At 44.3% G+C, this 17,254-nt stretch overlaps 1 long non-coding RNA gene across 1 annotated transcript in view; it reads right to left on the bottom strand.

Annotated features, from left to right (window-relative positions):
• Positions 1 to 17,254, bottom strand: part of LOC125961323 (uncharacterized) — a 155,798-nt gene that overhangs the window by 24,844 nt on the left and 113,700 nt on the right. The window contains exon 2 of the long non-coding RNA XR_007471917.1: positions 8,631 to 8,726. This is a non-coding gene — a long non-coding RNA (uncharacterized LOC125961323). The remainder of the gene's footprint in view (positions 1 to 8,630; positions 8,727 to 17,254) is intronic.

Consider the following 17,254-nt stretch of genomic DNA (forward strand, 5'->3'; position numbering starts at 1 on the left):
AGATTCTCTGGCAGGTGGTCTTTGAATCAAGACTAAAATGAAGACAGTCATGCTCTAACCTGGGGGAGAACCTTGCAGAGAGTGGAAACAGCCAGGCAAACACCCTGCCTCGTGTACACGCCCATGACATGAGGACAACGGAAAGCCAAGGTGGCTGGTGCAGAGGGAGGGAGGGGCATGAGTGCGGACAGTGTGCTGGGCAGGGAGCAGAGGAGAGAGACCCTGTGGGCTGTGGTCATGAATCTAGATTTACTCTAAGCAAAAGGAGCATCTGGGGAGCAGCCTTATGGAGAGCCTAAAAATTCCTTCACCCTTTTCTACATGATACCGTTGTCCAGCAGAACAAAGAGTGGCATGAGAGTGTGTATACATGTGCACGTACTGTTGTGGCCTAGAATGAGGGCAGTGATGTCAGTACTAATTTGCAGGGGTACAAGCAAAAATACTCAATGAGTGCACATTCCAACCCTGAATATAAGACCTCTTCTTATGAAAATCTATGATGTTTTCAAATACTATCAGCTTAGCCCTGGCTGGGACCACAGAGCACAGCCGGTCTCTGTTGTGATCACCATGACCAGCCCTGGATAAGCCCATCCTCAAAGGGGAAGGTGCTGCAGAAACTCATTTCTTGAGTCAGAGGAAACACGAGGACAGATCTGACCTCAGGGCTCTGCATTCCATGTTTCAGATGCTAACACGGATGTCTGCCCACAGTAGCTATGGTGGGAGAGGACATGTGGACTTATCCAGGGTGGATCCAAGGACGAGCAAGTGACAGTGTCTTTCCAGAAGCAAATGATGGGATAAAGAGTCCCAGGTGGTTGCAGAGGTATGACTGTATGTAGATAGGGGTGCTCTTGCCTTGGCAGGATTATACTTAACAAGCTGTGTGACTTTGAATAAACTAGGCAACGTCTCTGATCCTCAGTGTACTCACCTAGTAATTACAATAGCACTTTCCCTACCTGCCTCCCAGGGTTGTTGTTGGACCCATAGATGTGAAGGTAGTTTGACAGGTGTGACATGTGGAAATGAAGGCATGGTTCTTATTAGAAGGTGGGAGGTGAGTGGAGGTATAAATAGGTCAGGGAATGGGTGGTAGCTGTTTGTGCATGCAGGTCCAGTGGTGTGCACTCACAGAAAACCAAGAGAAGTGCTCTTGCCTCTAAATGAAACTGACTTTCTAAATGAAGATTCCATTCTAAATTAGACAGTGACTGAATTGGTGCCCGTACTTGTTAGGAGGGTTTCCCTGTGTTTGCTGGCAAATCGGATCAGGGGCTGACGTATTTGGTTCTGCTGATATTTGAACAATTGACAACACTTTGCAGCCCGTCAGAAGCTTGGAGGGTGAATTCCAGCCCTGTCACTCTCTGACTTTGTGGCTTTGGGCTGCACGCCCAGCAGATCTATCTTCAGCATTCCCATAGGAAATCAGATAGTGAGATCTCTGGTGGGGCATGGCGGGGGGTGATGCAGTGTCGGTTAAAGGCCTGTCCTTGGGCAGAAACCTTTGGGTGGCAAATGATGGTATTACCAAGTCCAAGCTCATACTGTTCACCACACAACAGGCCAATAAGTCAAGAGATGAGGTGTTGGGGGCAAGGAATAGTGACTTTATTTGGAAAGCCAGCAGACAGAGAAGATGGTGGACTAGTGTCCCAAAGAACCTTCTTCAATGACTTAGAATTCAGGCTTCTTTTATACTAAAAGGGAACAGGGTGTGGCTGGTTGTTGCTAACTTCTGGTGCCGGCCAGACCTGGAGGGGATGTGATAATCCTTTGTTCTTGCAGCTGTCCATGTAGGTCAGGTCAAGATAGACGTTCTTGTAAATCTCCAACAGGACAAGCGTTATTCTCTGTTCTGCAACTTTTTGTCTCTATATGAATGGGAAGTGCTATACTTTTACCAGTCAAGCCTGGGAGGCAGAGCCTTGAGAGTGGGTCATCCTGTATATTTCAGGCTCTAGGCAACATTCTTTTGCAAAAGGTGCAGAGCCAGCATGACTCAGCACAGGCAAGAGGACACAAGGGTTAGACCTAAAGGAATAGATCCCATATAGATCAGCTTTTCTCTTCTCTGTTACAATAAGAAACCCATTCTGATTGGATAAATGGAGTCACACGCTGTTCTTGAACCAATCACAAAGGGCCAGAATAATTCCAGGCTCTGATTGATTGGGGATCTGGACCCCAAACCCCACTTTTGGAGCTGGGTCCACGGTGACCAAGTCCTTGAGGCTGAAGGAAATCAGGGTAAATTGGGGGACAGTGTTTCTCTGACCTGCCCACACTCATCTAAATGTGGACGTTGCCCCTTCTCCTGAAATAATGTCACCCGCCTTCTTCCTCTCTGTGGAGTTTATAACACAACACTTTTAGCAGCACTGGTGAAATCCATTTCCAATTTCCATCTTCACAAATGAAAACAGAATATTATGCTAAGTGAAGTAAGTCAGACAGAGACAAACAAATACTGTATCACTTATATGTGGGATCTAAAAAGAGACAACACACTAGTGAATGTAACACAAAAGAAACAGACTCACAGATAGAACAAACTAGGGGTTACCAGTGGGGAGAGGGAAGTGGGGTTTAAGAGGTACAAACTATTACGTATAAAATAAATGACAAGGATATATTGTACAACATGGGAGATAGAGTCAATATTTTATAATGACTATCAATAGAGGATAACCATTAAAAATTGTGAATCGGGCTTCCCTGGTGGCGCAGTGGTTGAGAGTCCGCCTGCCGATGCAGGGGACACGGGTTCGTGCCCCGGTCCGGGAAGATCCCACATGACGCGGAGTGGCTGGGCCCGTGAGCCATGGCCGCTGAGCCTGCGCGTCCGGAGCCTGTGCTCCGCAACGGGAGAGGCCACAACAGTGAGAGGCCCGCATACCACAAAAAAAAAAAAAAAAATTGTGAATCACTATATTGCACACCTGTAACATATAATATTGTACATCAAATATACTTCAGTTGAAAAAGAAATTAAAAGAAATGCACCCAAGCCTGGTCCCCGATGCTCCTTTGACCTGAAGGCTGGTGTGGCACACGATCACCTTGGCTATAAAACTACAATACAGCACAGCTGCTCATATAGCAGAGTTTGCTCATTGCTTTGAAGTGCATTTGTGACTTCTTGTTTCCTAATTTTGTCATAAATTTTTTCTCCAGTAACAGCAATTCACTTTGCTCATAGTATTTCCTTAGCTATTATTTCAGGGAGCCTATTAAAGACAGGTAGGTTCATGTCAACACACCGGAGGGGAAAAAAGAAAAGAAAAAGAAAACTTCCCCAAATCCCATAAAGAAATATGTGATTAGTGGGTTTTTGTTGTTGTTTTTGCGTTGGCTTTAGAAATAGGTATTGGCTCAAGAAATCAAACAGTTTTGCGTCAGTGGATTCCCCAGCAGGTGAGTGAGATGAGAGGTATGGAGACAATGATTGCTGGGGCTGAATATCTAATTTTAAGGCAGGAGAAAAGCTTAAGTGACGGCATGGTAGAATGTATCTACCTTTCGGGTAAACAGAGAGTGGGTGAGCGGTAAAGAAACTTGTGTCAAGGGCTTCCCTGGTGGCGCAGTGGTTGAGAGTCCGCCTGCCGATGCAGGGGACGCGGGTTCGTGCGGGGGCCTCTGGGTACTGGAACCAGCAAACAGACTGTCCTCTACAGACATCACAAAGGAACGCAGCCTGCTGACACCTTGATTTTAGCCTAGTGAGACCCATGACAGACTTGTGATTTCCAGAACTCTAGGGGAATAAACTGGGGTTAATGTAGGCCACCTACTTTTTGGAAATTTGTTACAGCAGGAATAGAAAACGGATTCACCGCCTATCTGGTCATGGGTGTGTTTTACGTTGGTGATATAAGTAGGCTTACTGCACAGTTAGAGATTGATTAGAGAGGCTTCTCTTTGCCGCAGAGAAGAAAAAGTAGCAACTTTGTGTCCTGGGGTCTTGAGCCTTTCTAGTCAGGGAAACCATTTATTTGAGAAAGAGACAGAGCATCTTGAATGCAGCTGTCAGTATAAGACATCGGTTGCACTTGGCCGCGCCCTTCAGACAGGTTCACAGTTCAGGCTTGTTACTGACTCAAAGGAAGCCACTGACTTTCAGGAAATCGGCAGCTTTAAGGAACCCGATTCATAATATGGCCACGTGGAGACATAGGCAGGCTTAAGATTTGGGCTCAAAAAATTGGGGAGTTTATGTTGCTCCAAGGTTATGGGTCAGATGGGTGATTTAGGCAAAACTCTTAACCTCTCTGAGCCCTTCATCAACAATGAAATGAGAGTAATAACACGAGCCAGTACCATCCCACTGGATTGTGGTTAGAAACAGTAAACTAACACTGGTGATGTGACCTCATTATGCAGGAAAAACTAAGTTACAACACAGATGAAACCAGCACGTTCCCACCAGTATGACTCTCTACTATCTGTGTATTACGAATAAAGATAGGGAACCCCTGAATGTTTTTACTGTCTAACCTTGAAGCTGAACCATTTTGCTGTACTTGGACTTGGGCAGTGGAGCCCACTTTTTGAAAGTTTAAGATTCCATTTTTCGCACAAAATATAAAATTACCAGAGAGTCTTAACAGACACAGAGCACAGACTTGTGGTTGACAAGGGGGAGGGGGGTGGCGGAGGGATGCACTGGGAGTTTGGGATGAGCAGATGCAAACTTGCATCTATAGGATGGATAAACAACAAGGTCCTACTGTAGAGCACAGGGAACTCTGTTCAACATCCTGTGATAAACCATCATGGAAAAGAATATGAAAAATAATATACATGTATAACTGAATCACTTTGCTGTACAGCAGAAATTAACACAACACTGTAAATCAACTATACGTCAATAAAATAAATTTAAAAAAATTACCAGAGTCTTACGTTCTATCTTTTCTGTTATACTACTGAAAATCTTTTCTGGCTAATATTGATAGGATAATAGTTTGGAGATTGAATATTAGATATTCTTAATAAAACAGTAAAAAGTTACTGTACAATGTTAGTCCACAATTGAACTGTTTTCTAATGTCTGTTTTACCCAAAGCTGGTTTAGTGGTGATGCCTTCTTCTCCAGAATTAATTTGCAAATAGATGTTTAATTGAAAGGACTGATGTCTTTAGATGATTAAGATTTTGTCTCCACTGTGATTTCCTGGGGCACTCAAGAATGTCATCAGGGGCTTCCCTGGTGGCGCAGTGGTTGAGAGTCCGCCTGCCGATGCAGGGGACACGGGTTCGTACCCCGGTCCGGGAAGATCCCACATGCCGCGGAGCGGCTGGGCCCGTGAGCCATGGCCACTGAGCCTGCACGTCCGGAGCCTGTGCTCCGCAACGGGAGGGGCCACAACAGTGAGAGACCCGCGCACCACAAAAAAAAAAAAAAAAAAAAAAGAATGTCATAAGGGCTTGTCCATCGTTGTTTCATAAATATCTGAGCCAGTCAGAAGCAGAAGACGATGGCTAAACACCATCCTTTAAACAGATTTATTACACTTGTATCATTCTCTGAGCATACATTTTTTTTTTTTTTGCGGTACGTGGGCCACTGCGCCACCAGGGAAGCCCCCATATTCATTTTTTAATGTAATGATTCATGTACTTTGAATACCCTGTGCCAAGATGTGTATTATTTTTGAATTTTTAAATTACTGCCACTAAAATAATCCAAAACTTTTATAAAGAAGACACTGTTATTATAGTTTGAATCAAAGACCAAAAATGAAGTAGGTTGTTCTTTTTAGAAATCCTTTATTTGGCCGGTGAAATCAGATAATTATGAAATGCTTTAATAAACCAGTTCAGCAAATGTGTTCTTTTGGCAGTCAATTAGTAAACTGTTTTGGTATAAATATCAGTTACAAAGTTGCAAATGGTTATAATAAAGTTGTGATTAAAAATAAAACATCCATGGGATTATAATGGTTGATTTTCTTACACGTTGAATTTCAGCTTCAGGAGTTTTTGTTTGTAGGACGATGTGAAGCAGACACTTTCCTCCTCAACCTTGAATGTTCTCCCTCCCTCTCCAGCTCCATCGTGGCTGAGATGCAGTGATTTTCCTGGCAAACCTGTAACCATCACAGACCTGGGTGCATAGCTGGAAGCTGGTTTACCTCTCTCCTTAAATCTCCACCAAGCCGTCTGAAACGAAGCAGGACCCCGTGGGGCTCCTGGGCACAAAAGTCTTTCTGTGTCCCGCATTTTCTGATTACAGGAAATAGGCTTCATTCAGCCTCCAAGATCTTCCCTGAGTTCCAAAGGGCAGGTTCAAACAGTTGCTAATTAGGGAAGGGAGGGGTTGCAGAGACAAGGGAGGAGCAGTCAGGAGACAATAGTGCAGCCTTGGGGCAGGGTCCTGGCTCCCCCTCAAGGGATACACAGAACAATATCTTTGAGCTGTTTTGCAGATACTGAAACCCCCAACAGGTGGGAGAAGTTAACTGCATGGTGCCCACAAGCACGAAGACCCCAGATCGGTTGGAACCAGAAGGTTGACGATGCCGACTCCCACTTACCTCACCACCAACCAATCAGAAGAAGGTCCACAAGCTGACCACGCCCTGCTCCTTGAACTATTACTATAAAACTCCTCACTACCCCCCTCCAGGTCAGGATACACACTCTTGGGGGCATTAGCCCACCATGGCCCCGTTTGCCTGGCAAAGCAATAAAGCCATTCTTTGCTACTTCACCCAAAAATCTGTCTCTGAGATTCAATTCGGGGTACAGAGACGGAGTTTTGGCTAGAAGACAACAGTGGTTTCCTGGGATTATCTTCAAGTTTCTAAAGAGGTGTGATTCCCAGACATCCTGAGACCTTGGATAATGGGTAACTAATCCTTCAACTCTAATATCCCACAAGGTCGGGGGGCAGCATAGACTCGCAGCTGAGACTGGCACGTCTTTGAGAGCAGCATTCCATGACGTGGCGTTGCTTCCTCTTCTATGCTTTTTATATGTTTATCACAGGTCCATATGCCATATAGACAGAATATTTGGGAAATTGAGAACATCAACACAGATAGAAAAATGTATTTTTTGTCTTGTTACCACATCTTTAGACTATGTACATTTTTAAAGTTTTAACCTTTATTTGAAAACCAGCTATTGCAGATTCTTATCATAATTCTTATTTAACCCTTTTGTAAAGGTGTTGTTCTGTTTTATGTGCAGATTTTGGGAATTCCAGGGTAAGCTGTAGCTGTTAGAACTACTCTGCATGCACGTGTGCACACACACACCTACACACACACACACACACACACACACACACACACACACCTCACACAGTTCTGAACCAGGAAGGTTATGTTTTTTTCTTCATTTCAGCCACTTCAATAATTTCACCACAACCCCGCCTTCAATCTCTGGGTTGACACAGGGTAAAAGGTTTTTAAACTAAGTGATGATTCCTCTGGGAAAATCACCTTGTAGAATGAAATACATGTCATTCCTTGTACAGAAGAGTGGCGCATTAAATGGGTGGTGGAAAAGTTAGGGCAAAATGTGGATGACGGAATTGCTTGTGTGCAGTAAACTGCAACACTGAAAGGTGTATGTCTTGGAATAATTACATTTTTATATTATATCATGCAAAGCTATACATTTTATTTTATTTTATTTATTTATTTTTTGCCGTATGCGGGCCTCTCACTGTTGTAGCCTCTCCCGTTGTGGAGCACAGGCTCCGGATGTGCAGGCTCAGCGGCCATGGCTCACGGGCCCAGCCGCTCCGAGGCATGTGGGATCTTCCCAGACCGGGGCATGAACCTGTGTCCCCTGCATCGGCAGGCGGACTCTCAACCACTGTGCCACCAGGGAAGCCCTACATTTTATTTTTAATTAATTTTTATTAGAGTATATTTGCTTTACAGTGTGGTGTTAGTTTCTGCTGTACAGCAAAGTGAATCAGTTATACGTATAAATATATCCCCTCTTCTTTGGATTTCCTTCCCATTTAGGTCACCACAGAGAACTGAGTAGAGTTCCCTGTGCTATACAGTAGGTTCTCATTAGTTATCTATTTCCTACATAGTAGTGTATAATGTCAGTCCCAATGTCCCAATTCATCCCACCCCTCGTCCCTTCTCGCCCTGGTATCCATAAAGCTATGTGTTTTAAACCTTCAACATCCCACTCTGCAGTATTTCAACTGATGGGGGGAAGACATGTACTGGATGAGGACATTACAAAATGTACCGATTCCAGGGATTCTCACCTGGAAAGGGTGTGGCCTGTGTCAGGATTGTAGATGGAATTGGAAAGTGACTTCATTTTCCAAGATAAATGTTTCTTCTCACCACAGGGTAAATCATCATTTTTAACATGAAAATGTACATTTCAACATTCTTCTATTGAATTCCATCCACATATATTTTTGCTTTTCAAATGCAGCCATTCACAAGCACATCACGACAGGGAGAAACCCCTCTGATCTCCCAACGCCTGAGGCACACACAAGCTTGGGACGCAGGGGAGAGGCTCAGAATTTCAGACAAAAAGGAACCATCCCTGCTGTGGTGAGTGCTGGGGTCTACATCCAACACTGAACACCCCTCCAGATGTCACTGAAATACGCGTACCACGTGGATACTCACGGCTCCGTGCAAGGTTTTTGGGAAACAGGAGGCGACCTTTGCTTCATCCAGATGCTCAGAGATCACGAAGCTGGGCTTCTGCTCCTTGCTTCCCGGCTGCCTGAAATGAGGAAAAGCAAATCTCCATATGATTGGGCACTAGTTTTCTAGGCACGCATTTCTTTCCTTCCAGAGAGTTCAATGCCTGTGTTTCAGAACTTGAGATAATAGACACAGGTTTTAAAAAGAAAGCACCAAGAAATGTCACCTCTAAAAATTGATCTTTCGTTTTGTTCCTTAGCAGCCTGGGTACAAATGTTTCCAGATGCTCCAACGTGGCGATAAGAGAAAGAGCCTCAATGTTTCTCACTTTCCAGTCCAGGAACCAAACTACCTTACCGCTCAGGTGTAGTGGTGGATGAGACCATGACCCCTTTTCCCTCTGGCTTTGAGTTACTGGTTCGATTTTGTCTGTGGGAAGAGGAGGGCGGGGGAATTCGTGTGGGGCCGGGAGTGACAAGGCGCTGGTGGCTCAGACACGCAGAGCTCTGGAGGGATAAGAAAAGCTCGAGACTACGGGGGATTCTGCTTGGATCCCCAAAGATGGCTGCAGACATTTCAACTGAAAGATCATGGTATGTTACTGAGCAAATTCTTCTCGGGCTATTTTTGTCCATGTGTGCGCTTCATGGGCCTGGCAGCATCACAGCATCATCTTTGCCACGTGGTCAATGCCGTCCCTTGTCGTTATTATGGAAAGGGAGCTCTCTCTGGCAATCCAGCGTTTGGATAGCTTCATACGTCTTCATTATCGCTGCTTACCAAGCTCGGCTCTTTCCCCAGACCTTGCGGGTATCCTATAATAATGGACCTACAACATGAAAATTGCCTTTGTGACACTAATCTGTGAAGCAGCATGCTTTCATGCTTCTAAAAAGCTGGCAGGAAAGGAACCAAATTGCTCCCCCAGATTTGCAAATCCACTCTCTCTCCCATCCACCTTTTTGCTCAGCACTTTATTTATTTACTTTTGGCTAAGTTGGGTCTTCCTTGCGGTGCGCGGTCTTCTCATTGCGGTGGCTTCTCTTGTTGCGGAGCACGGGCTCTAGGCACACTAGGCTTCAGTAGTTGTGGCTCACGGACTCAGTAGTTGTGGTTCATGGGCTCTAGAGCGCAGGCTCAGTAGTTGTGGCCCATGGGCTTAGTTGCTCTGTGGCATGTGGGATCTTCACGGAGCAGGGCTCGAGCCCGTGTCCCCTGCATCGGCAGGCGGATTCTCAACCACTGAGCCGCCAGGGAAGCCCTCAGCACTTTTTATAATTGTCTCCTACTAACAGCTTTATCCCGTCCTTTTGGTCCTGGGATATTGGAGGCCTGAGCCACAGACACCAGTGAGTCCTCACCAGGTGTCTCTATGATTGTAAGTAAATGTGGATCCAAAAAGAGAAGGGAAAGTGGAATTTTGAAAACGGCATTCAGGAAAAAATGAACACCTTTTATTTTGAGGGTTTCTTGTTTACAAAATGCAAACACTACCTTTTAGGTTTCTTGTGGATGAACTGTTGGCACCCACCAATGATCTCTATGAATTTATAAAAGGTATTTAAGTTATTCTGGTATATTTACGGTTTAGATTTTTTAAATAGAAGAGAAAGTTCACAGGACAATATGACCTGGGCTTCGGTGTTTTTATAGGGTACTCCGACTCAGGACGGTCAGGCCTCTACTATTTTCCAGGTGGAAAATGAAGATCCAAGGGCTTTGGAGTGCATTAGGGTAATTATCCTCCCGGTCCAGGAAAGCAATAGCGTCTTCAATTCATAATACTGGACCATCTTCATGTTCTATGAGATGCCTTCAAAATGTCATTGCTGCACTAGGCCAGTTTTTCAGATGAAATATATATGTGTGTGTTTATATATAAATATTTATATATGTACATACATATTTAAAAAAATTTTTTTTCAAAATACGAGGCTGTCTCTTTAGGTCCTGCAAAGGCTGAGAGGAAAAAAAGAAAACCTTCTTATACATTTGCATTACCAGTTGGAATAAAGCACTTTGCAAACAGTAAAATGGACAAGGCTTTTTATTTTGTCGTCCATGTGATTATGACTTTTTGCTTCATTAGATGGTTTAAGTCACTTTTTACATGATACATTGCCATGGCCGCTGAGCCTGTGTGTCCGGAGCCTGTGCTCCGCAACGGGAGAGGCCACAACAGTGAGAGGCCCGCGTACCGCAAAAACAACAACAACAACAAAAACAACAAAAAACTTCTATCACTCAGGAAATTCCTAGGGTTTGGGGAGCTCTGGGCCAGTAAGTAGGCACAAAGACCAAACATATTTCTTATTATACCACATACACATATTCTATGACTTAGCAATTTAACTTCTACGTATTTTCCCAAGAGAAATCACCATCAATTTGAAGGAATCCCCAGTTATCTTCTTACTACCTGAAAAACCCTTGTCATTTATTTATCTGTGCTCTTGAAGAGCAAGGACTGTCTTATTCACAGCTGTGTCTCTGATTACCGAAATGGGGTTTGGAACGTGGCAGTTTCTAAATAAATATTTGCAGAATATAGGAAGGCATATAATCTCATATTAACACTGTGAAGTAGACTCTCACTCCTATTTTACAGACAGGAATACTGAGGCACAGGGCAATGATTAACTTGCCCATGATCACGTAACCAGTAAGTGAAAGAGTTGGGATTTGAACCAATGGTGATATTTCCATCAAAACAACCCTCGAAAGTCAGCCTGGAGATTTGCTCGACTTCTTTGAGGTTCTTAAAGATGCAGCTCTGCGTCGAAAGTCAAGCTGCTATCTCTTTAGTCATTGTGATTTAGTAGAATATTTTTGTTTGTGGTCACCCACTAACCACTTTCTCAAGCCAGCCCCCTCAACCCCTCTTCCTCATGGAAGCTGCAATTTCCTTAGTCTGCATCAAAGCTTTTCACCAGTCAGCTGGAAAATGTAATAGAATTCACAGGAAGAAATAAATACCGAATTGGGACCTTTTTGGAAGCAGGAGAGAGCAGGGGAGGGCAGATCTCCCAAACTGCAGGTGAGTTGGGTTTGTGAGGTAGATGTTTATGTGTCCGATGATAAATGCTTATTGAACACCTGCTCTGTGACTGTCATTGCTTAGGTGCCGGGGATATAAAGTAAACAGAACAGACAGAAAAGATGTCTGGTCTCTGAGAGCTTGTATTCTTGTAGAGGAAAAAAAACACATAAAAATTCGCAAGTAAATATGTATGGATGGGGCAGATAGTAAAATGTGCTTTTGAGAAGATTACCCAAGAAAAAGGCATATGAAACGCTGGTGGCCAGGGCAGGGATTATTATTTCAAAGTAATTGTCAACACACACCCTTTGGTAAGGTGTCATTTGAGCAAAGACTTGAAGGAGAAAAGGGAGTGAGACATGCGACCATCTGCAGAAAAATACTGTTTCAGCATTGTTGCTAAAAATCAGAATTTTCCTTGGGCATCTCAAAAAAAGGACAAGACGAGAGAATCTCTTTGCAAGTCCAGTGCGGCCAGTTCCCCTCCCGTATTGGAGCAGGTTGCTGTATCTACAGCCGAGCCCCAAATGCACAGGATGGCTTACACTCCAGGACCATGTTGTATGAACATGCAATGGCCATGTTAAGGATCAGGCTAAGGGATGTCGGAGCCCAAACAGAGGGACAGCAGGATCCCTGCATGTACTCTGTGCTCAGCTGGGGGCATCTGCTCACTGCGTAGTCAGTGGGTAGCACTGTCTAAACCACCCAGATGATCATCTTTCTCTTTATGGATTCCTCCTTCCATGGCTTCTCTTTCTCTGTTGTTGTTTTTTTCTATCTCTTTCTCTCTCACTCTCCTATACATATATGACTATGTAATTCCAAGATACCTATAGTTCTTGGAGCTGATCAGCTCCTCGGGTTGGAGCTGATCACCAGAGATACCAAGTGATTAGAGGGTTAGGGCTTTGACCTCTGGGAAGGGGAAGGTTGGAGAGATGAAGATTTAGCTCTACAAAAACTCTTGAACAATGAGAGCTGAACGTGTGGAGAGGCTGGGAGGATGGTAAGTCCAGATAGGGCATGGAAGTTCCATGCTCCTTCCCCCGTACCTCAGCCTATGAATAAAGCCACAGATTTATTTTACGTTTGTGAAAGTCAGTGTGAGGGAAAGAACTTCTTAAGAGCTACCTACAGATGACCTGGACTTCCCTGTGAGTCTCTGGCAGGACCCAGAGAGGCTGAATGACCCCCTGCTATCATATCAGCCATTGGGTTGCAAACAATGGCAACAGGGCTGGTGTAACTTAAATAGAAAATGAATGTACTGAAATTAATGGGCGGCTTTCAGAATCCACAAGAGTAGAAGACACCATGACTCAGGAAACCAGCAGGGACCAATGGGCTGGAGGGTAGTTAGCTGATGTAGCCTAGTTCTATCACACCTGCAACATGGCGTGACCTGACTATAGAGCTGCCACCACTGGGCGCTCACTCTTTGTCCCACACTGATATCCCTCCTTCTGGACTCACATATCACGGCAGGATGTTCAGTGAGTCAGGTCTCATTTTCCCCTTTCTATTCCTGAGCTAGCAGAAAGGAGGAAGAGAATTGCTGGCCTCTTCTGACCCCTTCAAAGAGAAGCAGAGCCCTGTCTTTATCAAAACTCATGCGGTGGGATTCACCCTGCAAAGGAAGTCTGATGAGATGCAAGGCAGCCTTGCTTCCCAAACTGAACAAACATCCCCGAAAGGGAGAGGTATTACGGAAAGCACTTCTGAATTGGCTACTTTATAGAACAGATAATCTTCAAAATGTCTTCCTAAGTTTATAAGCAAAAAGTATTGAAAGCTAGAATCTATGGGAGATGTGTGTACAATCTCTCTAATTTGCAAGGAAAAGCAAGCTATACTGATCTATGGCAAATTATTATGGCTCTGGTTTTAATTGACCAGGCTATCTGGTTTTAGCCATTACCAATCCGAGACCCACTGGCCACTTAAAGTTCTGTATCTGCATGTAAAAGAGACCATAAAGAGTTAGCAAAGCTCAGAAGGAGAATGAGTTATAAGAAACAGGGTGTCCCATGGGATACGCAGGTGAAGCGGAAACGTGGCCCCAGCAGCAGGGAACTGGGAAGCTCTCAGGAACCCCAGGAGTTTTTGTCTCTGCCTCTTCCCTCCTGGCACTGCCCTGTGATGCTGTAGACGTGCTGTCTCTTCATGGCAGGCAGAAGAGGACCTCTCCGATTCTCAAGTGTGAATGCTATGGTCTGGCTAGGTCAGATCTTTGGGGAGCGGCCCAATTTTCCATTGTTTCTATGTAAATGAAATCAACCATACAGCATGTTTTCCCAGACCTGCAGCAGAACTCTGCCCATGTGAGGAGCTTGACATTCAGGTACCTCTTCTAGGACACAGTGCCTCCCAGGACGGGACATTTCATTTTTAAGCCACAATCAAACTTGACATCCAATTTCAGTCACTGTTGGCTCCGAATACAATTTTACAATAATCAAGGTGCCAAAGTACCACTAACAAATCCAGTTAAGTAACATACATTTCACCTTGTTATGCATAACTATGACATGTGAAGGACAGTGGGGGACACTTTTAGATGAGTTTTTTTTATTTCTAATAGTAGTTATTCTCCCCTGGGGAAGGAAACAGCATCTTCTCGTAAATGGGATGTTTTTGTTGGAGAAGAAAGAAACTTTTATTATTTTTCAGCTTTACCGATGTATAATCGACAAATACAAATGGTCTCATTTCAGGTACAACTTGACGTTTTAGAATACATTTAAATATATACATTGTGAAATAATCACGACAATCAAGATAATTAACATCCATCAGCTCTCATAGTTTGAGTGTGTGCGTGTGCGTGTGCGTGTGTGTGTGTGTGTGTGTGCGCGTGTATGGTAAGAACACTTAAGATCTGCACTCCTAGCAAGTTTCAAGTGTGCAATACAGTACTGTTAACTATAGTCACCATGCTGTACATGAGATCTCTGGAATTTATTCAACTTGCATCACTGAAATTTTATACCCTTTGAGGAACACTGCCCCATTTCCTCCCAGCCCCTGGTAGCATGATTTTACTCTCTCTTTCTGTGAGTTTGACTATTTTAGATTCCACACACAAGTGAGATCATGCAGTAATTGAAATGAGTCGTCTTCACTACCTCAGTATGTTGGGTCTGTTAGTTACCCCGGAATATAGAAATGTCTATTAGCCTCTCTCTCTATCTGTCTATTATCTATCTATATATACATTAGCTCTACGTGAAGAATTTTGGGCTTTGAGGAAAATAGAAAATCTTGGCTCTGGGATCTGTTAAATGATCAGAGAACTGGCATTACGATACAGGAAGAGCCTTCATTGCAATGAAATATTTCTTTATCTGTGTTAAATAATCTCTCTAGAAAATAATAATATCAAACTACTTAGCATCAAAGTATTTCAGAAAGCAAGGGAGAGAGAGAGAGAGAGGGAAGAAGGAAGGAAGGGAGGAAGGGAGGGAGAAAGGGGTTTATTCTTGCTACTTATGGTTTCCTGACCCTGCAGGAAGTGGTTTATATAAAAAGTTTCTGAATCAGACATGGTGTAAATACAGCAACAGTGGGTCGATAGCAACCACAACAACATAATAATAATTAATACTGATAAGCATCTTCTTTTATTATAAGTCCTCCTACAAAGATTTTCAAATCTAATTCTCACACTTAAGGACTATAACAATATCTATTAGGCTATATGCCGGGCACAATGCTAAGCACGTCACCTTCATAGGTGGTTCTCAACTGAGGTCAGGTTTGCCCCCAAGGGGATATTTGCAGAAGTCTGGAGACAGTTGTGGTCGTTACAACTGGAGAGATGCTTCTGGCATCAAGTGGGTAGAGTCCAGGGATGCTGTTACATATGGTACAACGCATAGCGTATCTCCTCTCAGTAAAGAACTACCTGGTCCCAAATGCCAATAGTGCTGTGGTTAAGAAACCCTGGCCTGCATTCTCTCCTTTTAATCTTCTCACCCCTTACTCCCATGGGGCAGGTAATATTATTGTGGCTCAGGCTGGTTTCAAGGTCACCAAACCATTTCCCTTTTCCTCCTGGGCCACACCCAGAGAATATTTCTCAGAAGCCATACGACTGATTTCTGACCAATGAAATGCAGGTGCAAGTGACGACACCTCCATTTTGGATTTATAAAACCTCCTACTCAGTCCACCCTGTTCTCTCTCTTCCCCTTTTGATTGGCCAGCTGCAACTGACCCAGGGGAGGGCTCTGAGCAGCCCATAAGAGAAAGAGGAGCCCAAACATGGAAGGAGTCTGGGCGCCTGAATGGCTGCATGGAGTAGAACCCCCTCTCCGATTCACACTGGACCACGAGTAAGAAGTGAATCTTCAGGCTTCCCTGGTGGCGCAGTGTTTGAGAGTCCACCTGCCGATGCAGGGGACGTGGGTTCGTGCCCCGGTCCGGGAAGATCCCACATGCTGCGGAGCGGCTGGGCCCGTGAGCCATGGTCGCTGAGCCTGCGCGTCCGGAGCCTGTGCTCCGCCACGGGATAGGCCACAGCAGTGAGAGGCCCGCGTACCGCAAAAAAAAAAAAAAAAAAAAAAAAGAAGTAAATCTTTCTTGCATTGAGAGTCTGTGGTTGTTTGTTGACTCATTCATCCTATTTTAACTGACATAATTATGATGCCCATTTTCCAGATGAGGAAAAATAAAGGCTGCCAGAGGCGATGCTTGATCAGAGGTTTGGTTCGATTTCTCTGTTATTCTCTTAGCTCTGCCTCCTTGGTCCACATTACTGCTTCAATTCCAGGCATCACTGAACCACATTGCCCTGAATGTCCCTCCCTCAGTACAGGAAATGTATTGACATCACTGACTGACCCAGTTTGGGTTACTTGCCGACCCTAGTCCCACGGCCGGGGCAGTGCTGTGCAAGGATGACCTTGGGTTATCTGCCTCAAGCAGCCATGGAGACCAGGTGAGAATGGAGTCATGTTGATTGACACTCCAGCCTCGATATTGGGGCTACACTCAACCCACTCAAGCATTATGGCTCCTGTACTGTTTGCTACGGGGCTCTAATCCATCGGGATATGCCTTTGGTTTCTCAGGTCACAGAGAACCTTGAGAGAGTCACCCTGTACCCTGAAGCAACAGGGACCAAGCTTTGCTGAAAGTTTCACTCATCTGGGTGAGAACGTGATGTCTAAATGGACGTGTATACTCAGAGATATGACCACCAAACTGTATGTACCAGATACAATGAAAAGGACTCTATCCATGGCCCTGACCATCTCCACTGTGGCTGTCACCAAAAGGCATTAATTCTAAGTCAATTTCTCAATGCTTGTATGTCAGAAATCTAACATGTCGATCATTGCCTGGTGAAAAAACATTGGTTTCCATTGTAGGTAAAGAGAGAATATCAAGAATTATAAAACCCCAGAAATTCTGAGTGAGCCAGGAGAGACCAGACCATCTAGGGTCCACCCAGGAGAAGCACACGTACACACTCTGTATCTGACTGGTATTGGATTTCTATTCTTGAACTGTTTAGCACAGACATAATGTATTTTCTATTGTATCATTTTGTCTATGT

The sequence above is a fragment of the Orcinus orca genome, chromosome 15, assembly GCF_937001465.1.
Source record: "Orcinus orca chromosome 15, mOrcOrc1.1, whole genome shotgun sequence".
Taxonomy (NCBI): domain Eukaryota; kingdom Metazoa; phylum Chordata; class Mammalia; order Artiodactyla; family Delphinidae; genus Orcinus; species Orcinus orca.